The sequence below is a fragment of the Aulostomus chinensis genome, chromosome 1 (assembly GCF_037954235.1).
Source record: "Aulostomus chinensis isolate RoL2024-O1b breed Wild chromosome 1, RoL_Achi_v1.0, whole genome shotgun sequence".
NCBI classification, from domain to species: Eukaryota; Metazoa; Chordata; class Actinopteri; order Syngnathiformes; family Aulostomidae; genus Aulostomus; species Aulostomus chinensis.
The window spans coordinates 35,307,255-35,315,296 of NC_141320.1; the positions used below are offsets into that span (position 1 = coordinate 35,307,255).

The window sequence follows — 8,042 nt, forward strand, 5'->3', positions numbered from 1 at the left end:
CTCCAGGAGTGAAGCCTCCCAGGACCCAAGAGGCTCCAGCTGGCAGAGCTCTCACTGGTTTCTCCACCACCTCGCTAACCTGAGCTGGAGCATCTGAGAACCAAACAGTGACCCCCTTCACTCCAGAGCCGACTCCACAAACTCTGAGCCCCCACTTTACCCACAGCCAGCAGGACTCCTCAACACTGCATGACACACGACGACTAAATTTAACACTGAAGCGTCTCATCCAGAGATCTGTCACAGGCATCTGCTGTGGAGGGTCAATCTGTCCATCCACATTCAGATCATTAACACAGCGACTCCTAAGCACCAGCAGAGCCTGTTCATCGTCCCTGGGTGGGCTCGAACCACCAGCCTCTCGATTAACAGCCGAGCGCGCTGACCGATTGCGCCACAGAGACTCTGAGTCGCCTGCTTTTCATGAAGAGTTTTCAGGCTAAATTCAGTGTGTGAGGTCCACACTGCACATTTGAGGGACCATGAAGGACAGAGGAGAGTCTGACTGTCATGGTGAAAGCCTTCAGCACTAGAACTGAAACAGCCCCACCATCTTAACCCCCCCAGACCAAACAGGCTTCATCAGAAACAGACACACCTCCTAGAACATCCAGAGATCATCAGTCTGATTAATAGAACATGACAAACAATCAAGAACATGTTATTGTTTGATCAGAAGCTGAAACAATGTTTCTATGTTTGTCTGTTCTGGTCTGAATGAAAGAGGAGGTTTTCTTGGTCATGTGACGTGGATGAGAGTTCAACTAGAACTTCCTGATTCAACAGGATTTGAGTTTGTTGGGATTTTGTCAAAGACACCAACCAAACCTCTGAGTGGTGCAGATGTCTGCTGCCTCCTCAGAGCAGACTGGAGCTCAGCCTCACTCACCTGTGGGAGCCCCAGCAGAGCCACGGTGTGATGGAGTTTCAGTTTAGGATCCAAGATGCTGGGTTTCATTGGTGTTTTGTGTTTTTAGGCCTCCTGGCACCATCAATGGTAGAGCAGAGTGGCGCAGAGGAAGCGTGCTGGGCCCAGAACCCAGAGGTCGATGGATCGAAACCATCCTCTGCTAAAAGAAGAAAAATAAAATGAACCAGTGTCTTTAGAAATGTGTGTCTGTTAAAAAGAGGTTCACAAGGATTTTGTCTTCCTCCACAATCACCAACCATTGTGAGAGTTAACAACAGTCTACTTTCTGACTGAAGCAAAAGTAGACTTCAAAAGGTTTTTCTGATTCAACATAGCAGCTAAATTTCCATTTCCATTTCCTGAACAGGACAGGTTAAAAAAAAGGGAATGTCATGACTTCCTCTGTATGTTAGAATATGAACGACTAAAAATGTTCATGCCCAGTTTTAAGTTAGAATTAAACTGAAAATACAAAACTCTCCCCTCTTCAGTCCTGTCACTCAGTGTTGTAAACTGTTTCAAACAAATTCTACTGTTCAACAGTTCAAGTGTTTCTAATGAAGCTGAATGTTCTCCTCTACTTTCCTCAATTGGGTTTCTTTCATGTCCTCCTGAGATCAAAGACAGAATTCTAGGTACAAATAAAGACACTATCAAAGCCCTGATGACATCATCATCAATTCTGTCTTTGATCTGTGTCTGTCCAGCCTGTCCTGAGTGGATCCAACAGTTTCCCATGGGTGACTCTGTCGTGGTCTCTCTCTCCTGCTGTCTCCAACTCTCAGAGTGCTTCTACTGGTTTCTCCCCATCGTCCCTGTTGCTAGGCAGAGCACTGGTGAGGACTGAGGCCAGTGATGTCATCACCTCCAGCTGAGACCTGCCAGGTGGTCCTGCTTCATTCAACTCTGCTGCCTCTGCCACTGCCCTGACTGGTGAGGCTGACAGCAGGTTCTCTCTCATCTAAACTCTCTGTTTACAATGGAGGCTGAAATCCTTGTGATTGGTGGTTCAATCATCAGGTCTGTTGAACTCCCAGGTGCCATCACCTGCTGTCTTCCTGGTGCCAAAGTTGTGGACATTATTGAACGTCTCCAGGACTCATCGACCTCCACCCCTCCTGCAGGTTCTCCCTGTCTCTGTGGTGGTTCTCTCTGGTACTCCAGCTTCCTCCCAAAGTCCAAAGACATCAAGAGGGTAGTGGTTACCTGGACACTCTAAATGACTGTGAGTGTGAATGGTTGTCTGTCTGTGTGTGTTGGTCCTGGGATGGACTGGTGACCCATCAAGGGTGAACCCAGGGCTGGACTGGCCACCTGGCCGATGCACATCTTTGGGCCGGCCCATAACTGTCATAATTTGTTTTTCAAAAGTGTATAGTTTTTAATCGACAGTAACGGTATCGGAGACGCGAAACGCGGCCCATTGGTTGATTTTCTTGAAGGACATTGGGCTCGTCCAATGAAATCTCTCAGCTCTCTCTCTTTCTCTTAGTCAAGCCATGCTGTTGCAATGGAAGTGGAGGAGTCAGATCAGACTATTTTAGTCGCCCTTCTTCCACACAGAGGACTGATTTTTTAAAGTTTCATCCTCAACAAGATTCCATAAACCCTGTCGTCCAGAGGCTCTTCGTTAGAACGGACGGCACGACGTGGAAATGGCTGACTTATTGTGGTCAAAGTCATGCTTTGTTTTGTTTTGTTTGCCCTGCTTTTAGCAAGCCCAGTGATCCAAGTGTCTTCATTAGAGGCCTGACAGACTGGAGGCATGTGCACCAAAGAGTAGAGGAGCATGAGAGAGGCATGGCACAGAGGCAGTGTGCTGAGGCCTATTTTTGAAACTGCTCCAGAGCAAGACTGGCCACCTCCTTGAGGGAAGACAGCTGACAGGACACCGTGAGCAGGTTAAGAAGCAGGGCTGGACTGGGACCAAAAAATGGCCCTGGCATTTCTCATCCCTGGCAGCCCTCCATGGTTATTTACACGATATGTGTAAGCACACGCCATACCAGAGGATGTATGTGCACATTTTGAAGTTTCAAAAATAAAAATAAAGTGCAGTATTCTACATGGAAGACAGTAACCATGTTAAAAGAGTGATACTCTTTCACTACTCACAGAGACCTTCTTCTTCCACTACACGTTCCAACACCTGACGTCTCTTCTTCCCAGTCCAGCCCTGGAAAGAACGCGTCGAGTTTTGGAAATTCGTCTGCTTTTCTTCTCGGGAGTCTCTCTTTTTCGGCTCCTCCTTTCTCCTTCCTCTTACTGGGCAACATTCTTCATGGCTTCTGACTGCAAGGCGGCCGCTGAGTGGTGGCACTACAACTGGATGGGTCTGTTTCTCATTTTAACACAAAAACAAACTAACCGCTGTTTCTGCGTTTTTACCAGAAATATATATTTTGAAGTGCCTGCTCACACCGGCCCATCCGGCTACATCCACCAAACTTTACACACATAATATAATATAATAATATAATATAATACCCCTGAACACAAGCTCCAAAGCAGTAGTTGTTTTGTTTTTCTTCATAAAGGAGGTGCACAGTCATGACTACGATATCTCTGGCAACAAACTTGGAAGGGGCTTTGGGGTCTTGTGTTTCAGCTCTGTAACTTCTGGATGGCTGAAAATGTCAGAATCAGTCCTCTCACTGACATCAACCATTGGTGTGACTTTTCGTGGCTTCAGCTCAAATGAAACCAGGGAAGAGGGGCCAGACTTTGAGGAGCCCATTCGGGTTAGTGGATGCCCCGGGACCGTGCTTGGGCCCCTTAGCACCTAGATGGCTGAAATTCCCAGCACATGCTACTCTGGGGCATCACACTATGTGTGTAAAGTTTGGTGGATGTAGCCCAAGTAGAAACACCAGAACCCAGATTTGATCCTCAATTCTGCTCCAAAAGGCTCTCGGAGTGCAGAAGTCCCAGACCCTGATTTTGCCCAGTTTCACAAGGGGATAGTTTTTTCTCTTTGAACCTAGGAAGTTGAAATTTTAGTGTGTTGTTCTGTTCTCGAAGGATCGCATCTGTGGTGGTTTGACCCCCCTAAGTCCTTTCTGCTGTCCGTAAAGGGTGTGGCAAAGTCCAGTAAAGTCTTTAACTTAAGCATCATAACTGGTCAAAGTTGCTCCAAATGAGATGAGCTTTCTGGGAGGAGTTCACACCTCTGCCAGAAACCAATATTTAAAACTTTGAAGCCCCACCTCCTTCCTGAAGCCACTTCCTGTTTGGGAGGGGGTCCTAGAATTATTCCACCAGATTAGGATTTCATAAAGTTTCAGGTCTGTATCCACTGGAGAGGCCAATGAGAGCAAAAGAGCAACAGGGTCAAAGGTCAACAGGCCTCGTGTCTCAGCCAGGCCTCAAAGGGTTAAGTGAGCCTTTTGGAGCTCCTTTGAAAAAAGGCCTGTCACCAATCTTGTTCAGGACCAACATGAAGAAGGATCTTTGGAACATTTTCACATCTTTAAGACGGCCTTGACTCCTTTTTATAGCAGGAGTCACTGAACAGCACAAAGCTGCTATTGCAGCCATCAGGCCTCATTTCTGATCAGTTATTATTGTTGAAACAAAGCTGAATATCAATTATTGATTTTTATTGTCATCATTTTGAACACCTGATGAGAGAAACACAATAAAAACATTTGAAAAGGAAGGATCAGAGTGTTGTTGTACTGCAATACTACAGTACAGCACCAGAGACACTCAGTTATTGATTGCCTGAATGATTGATTTACCCAGAAGAGGAACAGCTTTGTTGGAGCAGTAAAAATACACACATCAGAACGACAAAGTTACATTGGAAAAGAAACTACATGACATTACCAGCACAATATCTGAAGAACAGTTAGGATCAATTTAACTGGCCAGATAGTTAGGATTTCTTTAATGATATCCTTGATGAACCCAGACATCAGAGTGGTTTGTTCCCCTCAATCATAAATCTGTAAATATAGCGTGAAGTGATGGAACTAAAAGGCCACCTCTGAGTGCAGGAGTGAGCCTCTGTGACGGATGTGACGTCAGCAGACCGCCATTAGTTTGAGTCATTGTTTATATTCTTAATGCTGATTGGTCGATCTATAATGGTGACAAATGGACTTCGTAGGTAGAATAAACATCCAGAAATTAAATGAATTTGTAGATTGTCTTATTAATCAAAAGATGAAGTATTAAAAATATTTGTTTTTTTTTCTCGGAGTGAGCGACAACTACCGGATTTTCTCACAGAAGAACGGGGGCCGACTTCCACGGAAGCAGATGTTTGTAATTCCTGGGGCACTAAAATCCATTTCATATTATTCTTTATTGAACAGCGAACATTATGGAAATAAAATTGATATTTCTCGCCAGAAATGTCCTTAAAATGCTTTTTAAAAATCAAACCTATCTTGAAATGACACTTGTCCGTAATGGCGTCCTTAGCAACCAACATAGCAACAGTAGAAATGTGACACTGTAACGACTCTCTTCCGAGAGGTGAAAGATTCATCGTAATAACGAACAAACCAAAGATTAAACACAAGAACTGAGCAAAGATTATGAAAACAAAATGCATATTTCTCTCTAGAAATGTCATCAGAATGCTTTATTAAATCAAAACTATCTTGGAAGAAGGCACTTTCCTCCGAAAATGACAGGAGCGGCGGCCATGTTTTTGTTTTGAGAGGCCCGCATGAAAGAGTCACATGAGGGAAGGGGGTATGGGGTCATGGGGGGGGGGGGGGGGGGCGATCCCAGGTGACGTTGTTCAAGAGGCAGGGTTCACCCTGGACAGGTCACCAGTCCATCAGGAGAAATGAGGTGGTCGGTATCATGCAACCTAAAGTAAAACATTAGTCAGGTCAAATTCAGATTAAAGCAAGAGTCTCCAGATCAAAGTCAGAATTCCTGATGATGTCATCAGGGCTTTGACAGTAGCTAGAATTCTGTCTTTGATCTCAGGAGGACATGACAGAAACACAATTTAGAAAAGTATATGAGACCACGGCAGCATGATGGTTTAGGGGTCAGCACTGTGGCCTCACAGCAAGAAGGTTCTGGGTTTGAGTCCAGGCTCGGGTGCAGAATCTGCATGTTCTCCCCGTGCATGCGTGGGTTCTCTCTGGGTACTCCGGCTTCTTCCGACCGTCCAAAGACATGTAATTTGGGACGAGGCTGATTGGACACTCTAAATTGACTGTAGATGTGAGTGTGAATGGTTTTGGTGACCTGTCCAGGGTGAACCCCGCCTCTGGCCTGTAGATGCTGGGATAGGCTCCAGACCCCTCGACCATCAATGTAGGTCTTTTGTTAATTGCATGCCACATGAAATTATTAGTGGTCACTTTTCTAGCAACAGTCTCACAGTGGCAAGACAAGAACACTTCTACTTTTGATGATGACAGTTTGTTCAACACTAAACTTCATCCAGTACCATGTTGTCAAACACTGGAACCTCCACAGCACCTGAACAGGGACTTGAACCCTGGACCCTCAGATTAAAAGTCTGATGCTCTACCGTCTGAGCTCCTCAGGCTCTTTCTACAGCATTGAGACAGGAACAGAAACACCTGTGAAGGTCAAACTGATGCTTTCTTGACTTGTTCAGTCCTCCATGTTGAAGTCCACCATGCTTTTGATTGGCTCTGATTCTCTGTGGCAAAATCCAACAAGAGGCTCCAAAAATGTCCTGAATGTCACAAGAATGCACAGGACAAGATGTTAGTTTCCTTCATGTCTGCAGTTCCTCCACTGGAAAGTAAAGTCAATGCGGCTCCTCTGCTGAAACCTGGGATCGGACCAGGGACCTTTAGATCTTCAGTCTAAGGCTCTCCCAACTGAGCTGGTTCAGTTCTGAGTGAGGGCCCTGCTTCTCTCATTTATAATCTCTTCCACTCTCACTGGACCTTAGAGAGGATTGGAGCTTCTGAAGTCCTGACACATTGAACAGTTCTCCAGCACCATTTTTGATGGATGTCTGAATCACACCAGCCTTTTTTGTTTGTCTTCTTGCACCACCGTGCCGTCCCTACTAGTCGTCTACATATCAGTGTTCTCAGTATTGCACGAACATTCACATCAGTATTGTGCTAATATTTTATTTCCTGGCTCTTCAATCCTCCTATTATGAAGTTGATTGCTTCAGCGACCAGGAGACGTTATCATTGGCAGCTAGTTTACTATTATTGCTGCTGCTGTTGTTGGTTGTGTGTCTGTCTTCCATCCCCCTGTCCCTCTGTCTTTCTCTCTGCTTGTCTTTCACCCTCATTTTGTTCCCATCTTTTTGTCATTCTCTCCCTCCTTTCTCTCTGTCTTTTGTCTTTCCTTCTCTATATTTGTCTTCTGCTGTCTGTCCTGTCCTGCTCTCTTTCAACAACCAACCAGTCAAAGCAGACGTCCGGTTAAAAAAATATGATAAAAGAACTCTTGGTTTGATTTGGCTTGAGACATGAAGAAGATAGGATTGTTTTCCTTTCATTTTAGAAGCTTTTCCAGATTCATGAAAAGATCATCAATCAGAGCAGTATTTCAGACAGACTTCTGGTCCGTGAGGACGAGGAATCCAGCACAGATCCACAGAACTCCAACTGCCATCTTTGATGGTTCCTTTACAGTCTGTAGGGTGGAGAGATCCTCCTGAGTCTGGCTTGGAATGTTTGTCTGTGGATGTGTTGGCCCTGTGATGGACTGGTGACCTGTCCAGGGTGAACACGGCCTGTCGCCCAAAAGCTGCTGGGATAGGCTCCACCCCCTCATGACCCTGAACAGGATAAGCAGAAGACAATGGACAGAAGTCCTGACACATTGAACAGTTCTCCAGGACCATTTTTGATGAAGGTCTGGATCACACCAGCCTTTTTTGTTTGTCTTCTTCCAGTGTCCTCAACATTGTGTGAGCCAATAATTCCACATCTGTACCAGACACACCTCTGGTTGGTGGGTTGATGGATCTTTCTGTTCTAACAGTGTCTTTTATCTTGCTTTTATCTTTTCTATCTTTTCTTTGTATCTGCATTCTGTGGTGCACGGTGGCTCTGGAAGAGCGCTCTAACTATTGTCACTGTACCCCCCCCCCATACAACGAAAATAAAAGATTCTGATTCTGAGTCTGACACACACACACACACACACACACACACACACACAC

The 8,042-nt window shown here is 45.3% G+C and overlaps 1 non-coding gene across 1 annotated transcript; it reads right to left on the reverse strand.

Moving 5' to 3' along the window:
- Window positions 1-330: 330 nt before the first annotated feature.
- On the reverse strand, window positions 331-404 carry trnan-guu (transfer RNA asparagine (anticodon GUU)). Its single transcript has one exon. It is a non-coding gene; the product is annotated as a tRNA-Asn (tRNA).
- Between the last annotated feature and the right edge of the window lie 7,638 nt (window positions 405-8,042).